At 38.0% G+C, this 17,480-nt stretch overlaps 1 protein-coding gene and 1 pseudogene across 3 annotated transcripts in view; one reads left to right on the top strand and one right to left on the bottom strand.

Moving 5' to 3' along the window:
- GLCE (glucuronic acid epimerase) overlaps positions 1–17,480 on the top strand; it is a 115,665-nt gene that overhangs the window by 22,950 nt on the left and 75,235 nt on the right. The gene's annotated exons all lie outside the window — the stretch shown is intronic.
- Positions 1–17,480, bottom strand: part of LOC309868105 (peptidyl-prolyl cis-trans isomerase A pseudogene) — a 49,063-nt pseudogene that overhangs the window by 22,163 nt on the left and 9,420 nt on the right. The gene's annotated exons all lie outside the window — the stretch shown is intronic.

The raw sequence follows: 17,480 nt of genomic DNA, 5'->3' as shown, positions 1-17,480 counted from the left end.
TCAGTCATCTTTTAAAATCCTTTCTACCAATCTCTGCTTTTTTTTTTTTTAAGATTTTATTTATTTGACAGACAGCGAGAGGGAGAGTGCATACACAAGCAGGGAGAGCAGCAAAGGGAGAGGGAGAAGCAGGCTCTCTGCTGAGCAGGGAGTCCGATGTGGGGCTCGATCCCGGGACCCTGGGATCATGACCTGAGCCTAAGGCAGGCACTTAACTGACTAAGCCACCCAGGCACCCCCAATCTCTGCTTTTTAATTGAGGAATTAAGCTGTTTACATTTAAAGTAACTATAGGGAAGGGCTTTTTAATAAAAATATATATACTTTTTAATATATATACATATATATACATATATATGTATATATATATATGGCTCAGTGGGTTAAAGCCTCTGCCTTCCGCTTGGGTTATGATCCCAGAGTTCTGGGATCCTGCGCCTCATCGGGCTTTCTGCTCAGCGGTTAGCCTGCTTCCCCCTCTCTCTCTGCCTGCTTGTGATCTCTGTCTGTCAAATGAGTAAATAAAATCTTAACTTAAAAAAATGTATCCCTTTTGTTCTTCAGTTCCTCCATTACTCCCTTCCTCTGCATTTATTTTTTCTAGTGTACTATTTTGTTTCCCTCTCTTATACTTTTAAAGAAAGGTTCTGGGAAGCCATGGTAAGGGAGAACCAAGTGGTGGTTAAAGCAAGAACTATTTTAGCCAGTTGAGGGGGTGAAGAACATCTCAAATAGAGAATATCATAAACAGAAGCTTAGAAGGTACCCAGTGTTGGAGAACAGAAATTACAGTGCTGTTTAGGAATTTAAGTGTATCCTTGTTTGAGATTGTCAAAGAACAAAATTGAACTGAGTAAATTTGAAGATCTAATTGGCTTTATTAAGTGATTTATGAATTGGGCAACTTCTTATCTAGCAAGTAGAGGGGAGCTCCAAGGGTCTGCACAAACTGGAAGTTTTTTTATAGGAAGGAAGTGGGGCAAGAAAGTTATTAGTGAAAGAAAAGAAAGGATTGTTCCAAGCAAGATCACCTTCCCTTAGGTAGAAGGGCAAGAGGTATTATTAGCTGGATTTCCTCATCTTTCTTTGGGAGATGGAGAGGATTCATGTGAGAGATTACCGCACTGGTGCTTATCAAAAAATTCCTGATGGACATGTTAAGACTTACATTTCTGTGGGAGGTTGAAACTGCAGTTAGGTTAGGGGTTAAAACCCTGGTTGGGTCTTTGCCTTCCCCAAGTGATGCCATTTTGGGCCTGTAGTTTTCTTTTTAACAGTGTTTTTGTAGACTTCCTCCTTTTAGTAGCACTTAGAATTAACAAATATTTTCTGTATTTTGGCATCCAGAAATTTTTCATAAAAATGAACATCAGACCCAAGACTGAAATCAGTAGTTGGTTCCCAAGACCAAGACTGATCCTGAACCATTAACAGTGATTTTTGTTGCAGCTTCCCAAACACCTCCTCAATTTTAGCTGTTGGGCATACAATGCAAAATAATGACACCTCTCCCCCTCGTGGACTCTGCCTCCCTCCAGCTCTTCCAGGAATATCCAAGTCAGAGAAAATATTAATTATAAAATTATTAATTAAAATTTTTATTAATTATAAACATTTTAGTTATAAATATAAATATAAGCATAGAGTTGTTACATTGCTTTTCCAAAATTCTGTTTTCTTTTTTCATTTTATATTACTACATCTAAATTACCTGCTGGGGTGTCTGGGTGGCTCAGTGGCTAAGGTCATGCCTCTGGCTCAGGTCATGATCCCAGGGTCCTGGGATTGAGCCCTGCTTCTGGCTTACTGCTCAACAGGTAGCCTGCTTCTCCCTTGCCCACTCCCCCTGCTTGTGTTCCCTCTCTCTGTCAAATAAATAAATAAAATCCTAACTAACTAAAGAAATAACCTGCTAATAGAATAAGTGTTCTTAAATCTTTTTTTAGAAATCCAAAAGCTCATTTTAGTTCTTAGGCATCTTTTGTAATTCATCAGCTAGATGTATTATCTCAGTGTCTGTTTCAGCTAGGCTTCTTTTGGCTCTGAGTATCAAAGGCCCATTCCAAATATGTAACAAGAAAGATTTTTGTCTTAACATAACCGGCAGTGTTAAAGGACAGTAGTCTTCAGGATTCGCTCTTTACTACCCTACTGAAGACACCAAAAATTCAGAATCTTTTTTTTTTTTTTTTAATTTTATTTATGTATTTGGCAGAAAGAGACACAGCAAGAGAGGGAACACAAGCAGGGGGAGTGGGAAAGGGAGAAGCAGGCTTCCTGTTGAGCAGGGAGCCCAGTGTGGGGTTCAGTCCCAGAACCCTGGCATCATGACCTGAGCGAAAGGCAGACGCTTAACGACTGAGCCACCCAGGCATCCCAAGAATTCAAGATTCTTTGCGTTGTTCTACTTTAGGTTCCATAATACTGGCTTTATGCCAAGGAGGGACTTTCTCTGTAGTTGTATGATGGTTGCCATGAAGGAACCATATGTTCTACAAGGAAGAAAAGTCTGGCATCTGTAGAGGCTGCTTTTAGGCAACAAGTTTCAGCAATGGAAACCTAAATAAGATAAAAAGGCCCCAGGTGACCACTGAGCTAAACGCAAACAGGCATTGCAAACAGGCTCAATAAGCAGCCTACCTCAAAATAACCATAGGCCCTAACTGGCCAGTTACAACCAGTCACAGCTCCCTCCCTCCCTCCCTCCCTCCCTTCCTTCCTTCCTTCCTTCCTTCCTTCGATTTTATTTATTTATTTGACAAGTAGGCAGAGAGAAGGGAAAGCAGGCTCCCTGCTGAGCAGAGAGCCCAATGCGGGGGCGGGGGGGGGGGGGGTTCAATCCCAGGACCCTGAGGTCATGACCTGAGCGTGGAAGGCAGAGACTTAACCCACTGAGCCCCCCAGGCACAGTTCCTAAGTTTACCAAAGAAAGGAAAATTCGTATGTCTGCATAACTCCCTCACTCTGCACTTAACTGCTGCCTCATCATAGATAATCTTTGTTGCTGTCCTGCCTGCTGCTCCCTTGAATTCAGTAAACTTTCATCTCCTTTGCTCTCCCTTGGGTGAATGCTTTTACCACCAGAGGCATCAGCCTCTGCCCAATCAGAGTGCCCCATGTTTAGTCCCCCCCCCCCCCCCCCATCCAGTGGGACACACCACAGCTTCCTCTGGACAGAAAGGACAAACTTAACCAGAAGCTACCAGAAAACTTTTCTTCCTGTCTCTTTGGCATGATTGCCCTTATTTCTGAATTTCTGGCAGTGAGGGTGAGCTGAAGTCAGCTTTCCTAGTTGCTGCCACGTAGAGTTGTGGAATGGATATTGGAGCAGTCATAGTGTCTGCTTTGGTTGTGTCCTAGTGCTCTGAGGTTTCTTATTCATTCTTTTTCTGGTAGACTTTTATAATGAGTCAAAATATGCTTAGTCATATTTTACTGATTTAATTGCCTATGTTCAGAGCTTTCTATCATATAAAGCAATACAGCAATTAGTAAGCATTCCTTTCTTTAAAAAGAGAATCTTGAAATAGTGAAAAGATTGGAGATAGTTGGCAAATTTGAATCTGTTTCTCCTTGTAACCAATAATTTTTAACCCCTTTCACCTCCAGATAATTGACTTAGCTGCCATTTACATAGAGACTTCAGTGATTTGATTTGTATCTCCTTTCTCTCTTCAAAAGTTGCCTGGAGCATTGTGATAAAGTAGAAAGTGAGTTGGATTGTGATTAGGGTTCCAGTTATGTTTGATCATGGGCAAATCACTTCATCTCTCAGACCTACAGCTGTCTTCTCTCTAAGATGAAATATCTTCTCGTGAAGTTGTTCTTATAGGAGTCAAATAAAATGATGTGAAAGAAATAGGAGAAGTATGGAGTAACACAATTTTAAATTGTCTTAATTGTTACACTAATTAAAGAGTGGGCATTTAAAGGAGGAAAACCTAAAAAAAACCAGAAGATTCTAGCCCTAAAAAATAATTGATCTTAGGTTTTGAGTATTCAAGAGCTATCAGTAGAAGATAAAGGTGTGTGCAGCTTTTTTGAAATTAGATGCTCAATGAGTAAAAGATGTTTTATTGTAAACAGTTGTTTGAATGCTTGATTCTACTAAGTGTATCCTAGTAGCAGCTTTTCAGGTATTACCTACAATATTTTTACTTCAGATTTTTGCCTTGATTAAAGCTGTTTTCGAAGATAGCAACCGTAGAGTAAATGTAAGCTGTAGTGCTTTATGTTGCTTGCAGGATTGATGGATTTATTTATTTATTTATTTATTTATTTATTTATTCCAGTTATTGACTTTTCTCAAATGCACTTTTTCCTTTTTTGGGACATTATTCTTTTGGAGAATCCTGAGGTCTCCCACAGAAATGTGGGTGGAGTTTGATTGTTATTGCCAAAGGAGATTTGCATTTCATTTCTGAGAACTCTAATAAGCAAAAATTCCTCTTTGGTGTTGAATGAAATTAAAGTGATGGTGAGGAATTTGACTTTTAAAATACTATTTAATATAGTCATCATGTCTTAGGTTAATGTACAAGTGGAATATGAATATATTAATAAACTATGTTAAATACAGTTTTTGTATTTTATTACATTAAAATCTGAAAACATAGATGCTCCTTGAATTGACATCATTTACCTTTTTGTTTTGATCTAGTTGCTGCTCTCTGTCATGTTGGATGTGGTTCTAAATGAGAAGACCAGCTCTGTAATTTGCCTTTTTTATATGAAAAATACTGCTTATAGATTTCGGAAGGAAAAAGGAACTAACGTATGTTGACTTTGTTACTATGTACTAACATACCAAGTACCTAATATTTATGTACTTTATTCTTCCTTCAGCCTGATGGGAGAGTATTAATATCCCCACTCTGTACCAGAAAACATTGAAATTTAGAGACTAAATAACCTCACAATTACTGCAATGGAGGAATCAAACACACTCTCCCTCCCTGTCTTGCTCATTCCTTCATTACATTTCTTAGACTGCTTTCATGTAATTATTACATCTTTTTTTTTTTTTGAGGAAGATTTTATTCTTCTTGCAAATGAAGAAAAGTGTTAACATGAGTATATAAAGAATAAAAAAATTAGAACATGTATTCTGCATTAAAGGATAGAATCTTATATAAAGGTTTTTTTTAACAATTCATTTTTAATGTAAACCAATTTTGCTTTTCTCATAAAAACACCACTTGGTCATGATGCATTATGCTTTTTATGTATTGTTGGGTTTGATTTACAGAAATGTTAAGAATTTTTGTGTCTATATTCATGAGAGATTTGGTCTGTAGTTTTTTTAGGATGCCTTTGGTTTTGATATCAGGACAAAGATGGCCTTGTAGATTAAGTCAAGAAGTATTCCCACCTTCCTTTTCAATTTTCTGGATTTTTTTAGGTTTGGTATTATTTCTTATATTTTAGGTAGAATTCACCAATGAAGTCAGTTGGGCCTGGAGTTCTGTCTATGGAAAGATTTTAAACTACAATTGCAATTTCTTTAACTGATAATGGGATTATTCTGTTTATTTCTTCTTGAGTGAGCTTTGGTAGTTTGTCTTTCAAGGAATTTATCTGTTTCATCTGAGTTGTTAAATTTATTGGCATAGAATTGTTCATAACATTTTCTTCCTTCCTTCCTTCCTTCCTTCATTCATTCGTTAAAGATTTTATTCATTTATTTGACAGCACGCACAAGCAGGGGGAGCAGCAGGCAGAGGGAGAGGGAGAAGGAGGCTTCCAACAGAATAGGGGGAGCCCAATGTGGAACTTGATCCCAAGAACCCAGGATCATGACCCAAGCTAAAGGCATTTGCTGCTCAACCAACTAAGCCACCCAGATGCCCTCCCTTATTCTTCTAATGTTTATAATTTCTCTCTCCTAGTTCTTTCTTTCTTTTCTTTTCTTTTTTTTTTTTTTTCCTATTTCTGATATTGGTGTTTTGCCTCTTTGCCTTTTTTCCCTCCTGATTAGTCAGGCTAGAGGTTTCTTGGTTTTAGTTATATCAAAGAACCAGCTTTTGGTTTCATGGACTTAAAATTTTCTTTTATTTTTTTTAAAAGATTTTATTTATTTATTTATTTGACAGAGAGGGGCACAGCGAGAGAGGAAACACAAGCAGGGGAGTGGGAGAGGGAGAAGTAGGTTTCCTATTGAGCAGGGAGCCCAATGTGGGCTCTGTTCCAGGATCCCAGGGATCACAACCTGAGCTGAAGGCGGACACTTAATGACTGAGCCACGGAAGTGCCCCTGAAAATTTTTTTTAAAGATTTTATTTATTTATTTGACAGACAGAGATCACAAGTAGGCAGAGAGGCAGGCAGAGAGAGGAGGAAGCAGACTCCCTGCTGAGCAGAGAGCCTGATGTGGGGCTCGATCCCAGGACTCTGGGATCATGACCCGAGCCGAAGGCAGAGGCTTTAACCCACTGAGCCACCCAGGCGCCCCTGAAAATTTCTTTTAAAACAGACTGTTTTTTAGAGTAGTTCTAGGTTCCCAGCAAAGTTGAGTGGAAAGTACAGATTTTTCTATATACCTCCTGCTCTCACGTGTGCACAGTCTCTTCCACCACTAATACTCAGTGAATCTACATTGACATATCATTATCACCCAAAGTCCATAGTTTACGTTAGGATTCACTCTTGGTGTTGTATGGGTTTGGACAAATGTTTAATGACCTATATTCACCATTATAGCATTATATAGAGTAGTTTGACGGCCCCCAAAATTGTGTGCAGTGCCTGTTCATTTCTCCCTCCCCCAACTCAGGGCATAGTTTTGACTTTTCCAGAATGTCATATGCCTTTTCACATTGGTTTCCTTTACTTAATAATATGCATTTAAGTTTCCTCCATGTCTTGTCATGGTTTGATAGCTCTTTTTAAAACCCTGAAGAATATTCCATTGTATAGATGTTCCACAGTTGACCCATTCAACTACTGAAGGACATCTTGTTGCTTGCAAGTTTTTGTTTTGTTTTGTTTATAGATTTTATTCACTTATCACAAAAAAAAATTTTTATTCGCTTATTAAAGAGTGCACATGAGCCACTGGGGGAGAGGCAGAGGGAGATGGAGAAGCAGACTTCCTGCTGAGCATGGAGCTGGATGTCAGGCTCCATTTCAGGACCCTGAGATCGTGACCTCAGCTGAAGGCAGATGCTTAACTGACTGAGCCACCCAGGCACCCCTCAAGTTTTGACAATTATAAATAAGGCTTATATAAATATTAATGTCCAGGTTTTTGTATAGAGATACATTTTTCAACTCATTTGGGTCAATTGGATTGTATAAGAATATGTTTTGTTTTTATAGGGCACTTGGATGCCTTGAGCTCAGATCTTGATCCCAGAGTCCTGGGATTCAGCCCCGCATCCTGCTTTTCCCTCTCCCTCTCTGCTTGTTCCTCCCCGTGCTTGTGCTATCTCTCTCTCTCTGTCAAATGAATAAATAAAATCTTAAAAAAAAAAAAAAGTTTCGTTTTATAATACACTGCCAAACTGTCTTCCAAAGTGTCTTTACCATTTTACGTTTTACTGATCTCAAGAAATTAGCTTTTTTTCTACCTGTTTTCTGTTTTGTTGTCCTAACCTTTTATTCTCTTTATCCCCGACATCTTCTGCTTACTTTTTTTTTTTTTTTTTTACAGAAAAGGAGAGAACATTTATTTACTGTTTAGGTTTATTTTGCTCTTCTCTTACTAATTTCTTAAGGTGGAATCTTAGGTCGTTGATTTCAGACTTTCTTTCTTTCTTTTTTTTTTTTTTTAAGATTTTATTTATTTACTTGACAGAGAGAAATCACAAGTAGATGGAGAGGCAGGCAGAGAGAGAGAGAGAGAGAGAAGCAGGCTCCCCGCTGAGCAGAGAGCCCGATACGGGACTAGATCCCAGGACCCTGAAATCATGACCTGAGCCGAAGGCAGCAGCTTAACCCACTGAGCCACCCAGGCGCCCCAGACTTTATTTTTTAAGATACAGATGTTTCTAGATGTCTGGGGATTTTGAAGATGTTCAGATTTTAATTTGTAATTTAATTCCTTTGTGATAATAGACTTTTTTTATGATTTAAACTTCTTAAAATTATTGAGAATGGTTTTGTGGCTCAGAATATAGTCTCTTGGATAATGGTTCTGTGTGTATTTGAAAATAATATATATTCTGCTGTTGGTGGAATGTTCTTTAAATTCAGTTAGATCAAGTTGATTGATAGTATTGTTCAAGTCTGCTATATCCCTACTCGTTTTCTGTGTACTTGTTCTATCACATATTGAGACCATAGTGTTGAAATCACTGACAATAATTATGGTTTTGTCTATTTTTCCTTGCAATTTTATCAGTTTTTGCTTTATGTATTTTGAAGCTCTTTGGTTTAGAATTCTTACATCTTTATGATTAAATTGATTCCTTTATCATTATGAGATGACCCTTTTTATCTTTGGTAATAGTCTTAGCTATGAAATATACTTTATCTGATATTAAGAGAGCTATTCCAGCTCTTTTTTTTTTTTAAGATTTTATTTATTTATTTGACAGACAGAGATCACAAGTAGGCAGAGAGGCAGGCCGAGAGAGAGGAGGAAGCAGGCCCCCTGCTGAGCAGAGAGCCTAACGTGGGGCTCCATCCCAGGATCCTGGGATCATGACCTGAGCCTAACTAAGGAAGAGGCTTTAACCCACTGAGCCACCCAGGCTCCCCTATTCCAGCTCTTTATTGATTAGTGGTAGCCTGGTATATTTTTATAATCCTTTAATTTTAACCTTTTTGTCTTTTATATTTAAGGTAGATTTCTTTTAGACAATATTTTAGACAATTTGATAATCTCTTCCTTTCAGTCAGGTGTTATATAATGTGATTGGGCCATCTTGCCCATTTTGCTAATCTTGCTATTTGTTTCCTTTTTTCCATCTCTACTTTTTTTACTCTTACCATCTTTTTTTTTTTTTAAGATTTTATTTATTTATTTGACAGAGAGAGATCACAAGTAGGTGGAGAGGCAGGAAGAGAGAGGGAAGCAGGCTTCCTGCTGAGCAGAGAGCCCAATGTGGGGCTCGATCCCAGGACCCTGAAATCATGACCTGAGCCGAAGGCAACGGCTCGACCCACTGAGCCACCCAGGTGCCCCCCTCTTACCATCTTTTAAATTGAGTACATTTAGTATATGATTTTATCTTCACTCTTGCCTTATGAGCTATAACTATTTTTTTTCTTTTTCAGTGGTTGACATGGATATAATAAGTGCCTTTAACTTACCACAGTCTTTCTACAAATAATCTATCACTTCATGTATAATGTGTGACTTTAAGCACAGTATATTTTTCCCTTATCCCATTACTTTTCCAAATGTTATCATATGTTTTACTTCTATATATTTTACAAACCCCATAATAGATTATTCTTTTAAAATCAGGAAAATCTGGGCGCCTGGGTGGCTCAGTGTGTTAAGCCTCTGCCTTTGGTTCGGGTCATGATCTCAGGCTCTCTGCTCAGTGGAGAGGCTGCTTCCCTCTCTCTCTCTGCCTGCCTCTCTGCCTACTTATGATCTCTCTCCCTGTCAAATAAATAAATAAAATATTTAAAAAATAAAATAAGGAAAATTTATTTTATGTTTATTGACATATTTACTTATTTTAGTGCTCTTCATTTTTTTGTATAGATTCATGTTTCTGTTTATCATCAGTTTTCTTTTGCAGAAATTATTTCTCCTCATTTTTTTAATGTACAAGTCTGCTGATGAGAAAGTCTCGCAATTTTGTCTAAAAAGTATCTTATCAACATTTTGGAAAGTTATTTTTTCTGGTACTGGATTTTAGTGTATTAAGAGTCTCCAGGACTGCCTTCAGGTTTGGTGGTTCGCTAGGAGAATTCTCAGGACTGGGTATATAGTTACACTCATGATTTATTACGGTGAAAGGATGCAAGGCCAAATTAGCAAAGGGAAAAGGTACGTGAGTAAAGTCTGGAGAAAACAAAGCACAGGAGTCTTCTAAGCATCTTCTCCCAGTGGAGTCACACAGGATATGTTTAATTTTCTTAACAATGAATTGTGTCAGCACATGAAAAATGCTGTCTAACAGAGAAGCCCATTAGAGACTCTGTGTCCAAAGTTTTTATTGAGAGTTGGTCACATGAGTATCCTCCGCCTAGCGTGCACCAAAATACCAGTCTCCTAGAAGGAAAGTAGGTGTTTAGCATAAATCATATTGTTTACACAAACACATTAGGTACAGTAAACCACCTGTATTAGTTAGAGAATGTTTTCTAAGGATAGCAGGCTTGAGCTTGGTATATTAATTCTTTTCTGTATTATAGGTCACTTTGTTTTTTACCTTTTTGCTAGATTTTATTTTGTTGTCTTCTGGCTTGGATACCTTCTGAGGAGGAATTTGTGGTAATTCTTTGTTCCGTTGTGTGTAATGTACTTTTTCCTCCTGCTGCTTTTATGGTGTTTCATCACTGTTTTCAGTAATTGGTTTATGAGGTACTTTATGTGTACGTGTGAATACGTTTTTGTGTTTATCTTGTGTGGGATTCCTTGGACTTCTTGGAACTGTGAATTTGAGGTACTGAACAAATTGAAATTTTCTCAGCCATTATTTTTTCTGACATTGCTCTACCTCTTTTTTTTTCATGCTTCAGTTATGTTAGACTGCTGATAACTATCCCACGGGTCACTGTGTCTGTTCATTTGGGGAAGGGGAACATCTTTGTTACCCCTCTCTCCTTTTTTAAATAGTATTACTCTTTGGTCTTCAGGTTTACTTCTACAGTGGCTTATCTACTATAAATCCCTTCCAATGATATTTTTATTTTAGATATTATATTTTTCATCTCTAGATGTTCCATTTGATTTGTTTTTATAGGTTTCCTTGTCTCCTCATTATATTCAAATACTTTTTTATGTTATTGAGGAAATATATCACTTTTAACTATTCTCATATCTTCATCTGATTTGCTCCTCTCTTTCATTTCTGGTTCTATTAATACTGGCTATGGTTTTCTAGTTCATGGGTCACATTTTATTGTTTATTCATAAACCTATTTTTGTCTGGTATTTTAAAATATTTTTTCATTATTTTATGATTATTATATTTTTGATTATTGATTTTTGATTATTGTATGCTTATCTTTGTTTTATGTTTGCTGGAATTTGCTGTATTACATTAAAGAATGTCAGAATTTTTATGGTAAACTGCTTAGTTACTTGCAGGTAAGTTTGGTCCTTTTATATCCTCTTTTTAAGCAGTTTCAGGGCAACCCCAGAATTGCCTTTACAGTAGGACTAATTTTTTTTTAATTTTTTTTTTAAGTATTTTATTTATTTACTTGAGAGCACAGAGGGAAAGGGAGAAGCAGACCCTCACTGAGCAGGGAGCCTGCTCCTGAGTGGGGTCCGATCCCAGGACACGGAGATCATGACCTAAGGCGAAGGCAGATGCTTAACCAAGTGAGCTATCCAGGCACCCCTGTGGTGTAGGAGCAAATTAACCTCACTTCTAAGGCATGGCCCTTCTGGGGTTACTGGTGGCTTCCATATTCAGCAAGATCTTTCCACTTTGGATTGGGGAAACTTTAACAATTCCTGGCCCTTTGTGAGCTCTGACAATTTTTATCTAACAGCTTCCTGGTAATAGTCTTTCCTTAGAGTTTGATTTTTTATTTTACCTCTTGCGGTTTCACTTTCTACATGTACAAATTGTATTCAGCTAAGATCCAATAGAACCCTCAGGCATTTTTTTGGACCTCTTTCTTTGTGTAGATCTCTCCTCTCAGTTAGTCTGTATCCTACACCCACACACATAGTTCTAGCCGCCTTGACCTCTCTAAACTTTGATCTGTGTCTTTTTAACTCAGTAATAGTGCTGGATTCTTTTGGGGTTATCAAACTTCTCTGTACCATTGCCTGGAAGTTACCTCCAGGTGGAAAACTAGAGGTTTCTCTAATCTATTGCCCTTGATGAGCAGTAGTCTGGGATCACAGTCCTATGTCGCCTTTGTTCAGTGTTTGAAAACAGTTGTTTCCTATATTTTGTCTAGTTTTTAGTTGTTGAGACAGAAGAATAATTCCAGCCCTTCTTTGTCCTTCATGTTCAAAGTGGAAATCTCTCCATAAACACTAAATTTTTCCATTTACACTATAAATTTTCCTGTTTCTAAAGATGTGTGCAATTGTCATTTTCCAGAATATGTGCAAAATGTCAAGCCTCTCATTATATTCAGAAGATGGTCATGATGAATGTGATCAGGATTTCAGAATTCAAATTCTGCTTAGGTAGTTCTTAAAGCCACATAATCTTCCACTATGCCTTTGATGAACGTATATCTATACATACATGCATAGGTGTGTGTGTGCGCGCGCGCGTGCGCGCACGCATATGTATATATAATTTTATATATATACACACATGTATATATTTATATATCACAGTGAATGAATATATATATTTGATGAATATATATTTTATTGATGAATATGTATATAGATATATATATCTCACAGTAGATCAGGGCTCTGAATTGGTGAGGCAGTCGGGCACCTACAGTACAGAATTTAAGGAAACACTCTCAGGTGCCAATCCTGCACTTGAACTGCCTGTGGATTCAGAGCCTCCTTAAATATTGTGCCCTAGGCATCTTGCTTATCTTACTCTATTTCAGACTTTGCAGGGGATATTCCAGACAAAGATAATTTTTATTACTTAGGGTGTTGGTCCCAAACCACTATTAATTGCATCACATATTTCCTTTAGAGTAATTTTAAGTCTTTTTTTTTTTTTTTAACTTCCCTCCAACTGTTTATTTTCTTGAAGGAACTGGAAATAAAGTCTGATTTAGCATGTCAGTCCATAGATACTGGCTGAAAAATGGAAGTAACAAGAGTATCTGTGGTAGCAAATACTGTTTCAAAGAAACAAACCATGTGTAGTGAAGTACTATATATTTTTAGGTTAGTCTTTTCTGGTCCTAGAAGTGAATGGCTCTCCCTACTTAGGCCAGGTTCTATCAGTTCCTGTGTGCTATTGCTCACTGGACTGGCAGCCATATTTGCAGTTTGAGAGTCCCAGGTAAGCCTGACTTGGCTTCATAAATGAACCTAGATTTCTGCTAGGAGAACTTTTAATATGGGTGAGAGACACACAGGTTCTGATGATAGGAAGAACAAAGCTTTTAATCTCACACGGAATGTACTCTTTTTAAAGAGTCTCTTGACCCACTTTTGTATTGCTTTAGGATGCAGATAGAATTATAAAGGAATCCCTCTCTCCTCATCTTAGAATATTAGAGGACTTCATGAAGAAGTCCAGATGAATCAAGTCATGAAACTATTTGTTGATCTAAAGCTGAGTTGAACCTTACGGGAGATGGGCAAAAATAATTCACTCTTATTTCATTCTGAATTTCCAGGGTTGTTCAGATAAGGACCTAGTATGAGTTTTAGAAGTGATTTTTACCTGGAATTGACTTTGTTAAATATCTTCTTCTGGCTGCAGTGGTATTAAGTATCTGTTTGGTAGTTGAATGGTTCAAAAACATTTATCTTGGGGCACCTGGGTGGCTTAGTGGGTTGGGGCCTCTGCCTTCAGCTTAGGTCATGATCCCAGGGTGTAGGATAGAGCCCTGCATCCGGCTCTCTGCTCGGCAGGGAGCCTGCTTCTCTCTCTCCCTCTGCCTGCCTCTCTGCCTACTTGTGATCTGTCGAATAAATAAATAAAATCTTTAAAAAAAACATTTATCTTATGTGCAGAGAATAACCATTAATCATATCACTACTGCTTTGGATACTGAGTTTTCTTTACTCCCATTTTATTGACTTCTTGGGCTTTTTCTCCTTTTTTTCTGTGAGAATGTTAGCACATTTGTAGCATCTGCAAATCATTTTATAATAGGTTGGAATGTGAAAATATCCAGTCCTGAACGCAGACGCTTTTATAGTCAAATTTTGTAGACTTAGGCAGTGGTACCTTTCTTTAATCACTGGGCGAGGTAATACGTCGTGATAGAAAACAGTAGACTTGTATTGGAAGGAACTTGGTTACCATCCAGTTTGAACCACTTACATAGTTTTGTGCCCCTGAGCAAGTCAGTTAATCTCTTTAAGACTCAATTTTTCTCCATCTGTAAAGTGTGTGTAAGTATGTGGGAGGTGGGTGACGGTGTGATAATATCTGCCTGCTTACTGTACATATCAGTATGAAGATCATAAAGGTGTGAAAGCATTTGTGTAAAGCATTATACATATGTAAAAATATAGTTATAAAATTATTTTATCTCAGCTCGATCAAGTCCTGTTCTTTGAGAATCTGTTAAGTTTCATCTAAATAGTTCATTTCTTTTATCACTGATAGTTCAGAGAAGAAAAATGTAGGGTGGAGTATAGATGGAAAATACATGATACTGTGTTACGCAAAGGTTTTTAATTAACCTATGAAAAAATTTATAAAATCTTAAAAGTAGTTTTTTGTACTAGTAAAATTTGATTGAAATTTTTACTTAACCTCTTCTCTACTCCTAGACTTTGCAAATTCTTAACAGTTATATCCTACGAAATACTGTGTGTAGATTTTTCACTTTAGATTATCTATAGAAAAAAAATGTTTTTAAGATTTTATTTATTTGAGAGAGAGTGCAGAGGAAAAGGGAAACGCAGGCTCCACACCGAGCATGTAGCCTGTCCAGGGGCTTGATCACAGGGTCCTGGGGTTATGACCTGAGCCAAAGGCAGACGCTTAACCTACTAAGCCTCCGTAGACACCCCTATGGAAAATTATTTTTAAAAATAAATCTGGGGGGTGCCTTCTGTTGAGCATCCAACTCTTGCTTTTGTCTCAGGTCTTAATCTCAGGGTTGTGAGATGGAGCCCTGACTCAGACTTCGCAGTTGGTGCACATTCTGTTTGAGATTGTGTCTCCTCTTGCCCTCCCTTTCTTTCTCCCTCTCTCTCAGATAAACCCATAAATCCTTAAAAAAAAAAAAGAATCAATAGGGGTTCTCCTTGTTTAAGATGAATCTGCCCTACTATTCCCCACATAATTAGTATTCATCGAAGGGAATGAACGAATATGAGCCCAATATGAATGTAATTAGAGACTTAAATCTGCCAGAACTTAAGTCATAATGATTGAAATATGGATGTAATATTTTGGTACCTTTGAAATTATCGAGATTATTCCCCTAACGACATTAGAATGAGTCAGTGGCAGGATCCCCTTGGTTGGTTCAGTCATTCATTGACCAAAAATGTTAATACAGTGCCTACTATTTTCAGGTACTCTTCTATAGCAATATACAACAGGAAAGAAAAGAGACAAAAATTCCTGTTCTTATGAAACTTAAATTCTAGTGAAGGGAGACAGAAAATAACAGATGAGATACATAGTATGCCAGATAACAATAGGTACTGTAGAGAAAATTAAGAGATGGAAAGGCCATTGGGAATGTTGGGAGGTGCTGGAGGAGAGCACAGGCCAGAGAAAGAAGGGAACGACTGAGCAAAGACATGAAGGAACAATCTATACAAACAGTGGTCTTAGAGAAGAGTATTCCTGTTCCAAGGTAAAAGTAAGTTCAGTGTCTATAAGGAAAGTGTGCTTCATGTGTTCGGGGAACAGGGAGGAGGCCAGTGTGACTGAGTGGAGTGAGCCTAAGGGAGAATATTAGATGAGGTTAGAGAAGTAACGGCAAGCTAGTTAATTGAACTTAAGGGGACTTTGCCTTTTAATCTTAAAAAAGGACGTCATAATCTGTGTGTGCTTGGTAGCAGTGGAGATGATGAAATATGGTTGGATTCTGTTTTAAAATTGAAGACAACAGGTTTTGCTGATAAGAAATCAGGGAGAGGGAAAGCAGGACTAACAGTAGATGTTTGGGCCTAAGCTATTAGAAGCTTATAGTTACCATTTGCTAAGATGGGAGACTGTGGAAGGAGAAGCAAGTTTGTTGGTTGGGTGGTGGTGAGGTTATTTAGGAGTTTTGTTTTGGTTTTGTTTTTTACAGATTTTATTTATTTGAGACAGAGAGAGAGAGCGTGCGAGCGAGCACATGCGCACACACTTGAGCATGAGTGGGGGAGGGGCAGAAGGAAAGGGAGCAGGGAGCCTGATACAAGCTTCATTTCAGTACCTGGAGATGACCTGAGCCGAAGTTACCTAGAGAGTGAATGTAGATGGAAGTACTGTTCTATACCCGATTCCAAACTGCATTTTTCCCCCAACACCATGCAGTTCTTGAGATACCAGCTGAATGCCCTACAATTTAAACTCAGTTCTAACTGTCCAGAGACAGCTTCAGGTTCCTCATGTTAAGGGCTCAGTCCTACAAGACTAATCCTCCTTTCAGATGCTAGACACAAGTCTAGGTGTTCCCAGTGACCCCTATTCTTGCTAACAGAAGTGGCTAACAGAACTCAAATACTTTACTGAGAGATAACTGGTTTATTATAAAAGAATGTAACTCAGGAATAGCAAAGTGGAAGGAGATGCATAGGGCAAGGTATGAAGAAAGGGTGCAGAGCTTCTGGGCTCCCAGGGAGCAGTACATCACTCTTTTTACAGATGTCAATATTTTCTCAACTTGGAAGGTTTCCTAAACTCCTCCTATTGTATGTTTTATGGAGGCTTCATTACGATTGATTAAATCATTGGCCATTGGTGACTGAGTCAACCTCTAGCCACTTGCCCCTCTCCTTTTCCAGAGGTCAAGTGGGTGAGACTGAAAGTTTCATGGGTAGGACTGAAGGTTTCAACCTTCTGAATTCAGGTTGGTCTTCCTGTAACTTCCTTGGTACTTTCTAAATCACCTCATTAACACAACCAAAAGACATCTTTATTGTTCTCCTCTCTTAGGAAATTCCAAGAGTTTCAGGAGTTTTGTGCCAAAAACGGAGAAAACCAAATATATATATTTCTTTTTATAAATTAGTGTCAGACTAGAGAGAAGAGGTCCGAGGACTGAATTCTGGAACATTCTGTATTTAGGGAGAAGAGAAATGAACCAGAGAAAGATGAAAACCAGGAGAGTTGGTGTTCTGCGAACCATGTATTTTATAGGAGGAGTTACTGTTTGTATTAGCTGCTGGTCACAGGTAAAGTAGAAGGAAGACAGAATTGATCATTGTATTTAGCAATATGGAAGTCATTGACTTTATTAAGGGCAAGTTTGACAAATAGGTGGAGAATAAAACCTGGTTGACAGGGATTCAAGAGATGAGATGGTGAGTATTGACAACACTTTTTAATTTAATTATAAAGGGGGAGCTGTACTCACATGGCATATAGAGTTAAGGGAGGGAGTTTATTTTTGTTTTTAAATATGGGGTGAGAATGACCCCGTAGAAGGGGAATATTTGGCAGTGCAGTAGAGAGAAGAGGTCATTGCTGGAGCATTTTCCTTGCATAGGTGGAGGGTAATTGGGATCTAGTATACAGGTGGAAAGCTTGGCCCTCGCTAAGTCCTATCTTGGAGCATAGACCATTATTCAT

Source organism: Mustela nivalis (genome assembly GCF_964662115.1).
Source record: "Mustela nivalis genome assembly, chromosome: 6".
Classification (NCBI taxonomy): domain Eukaryota; kingdom Metazoa; phylum Chordata; class Mammalia; order Carnivora; family Mustelidae; genus Mustela; species Mustela nivalis.
Note: the sequence above shows the minus strand (reverse complement) of the source record. Positions and strands in the feature narration are given on the sequence as shown.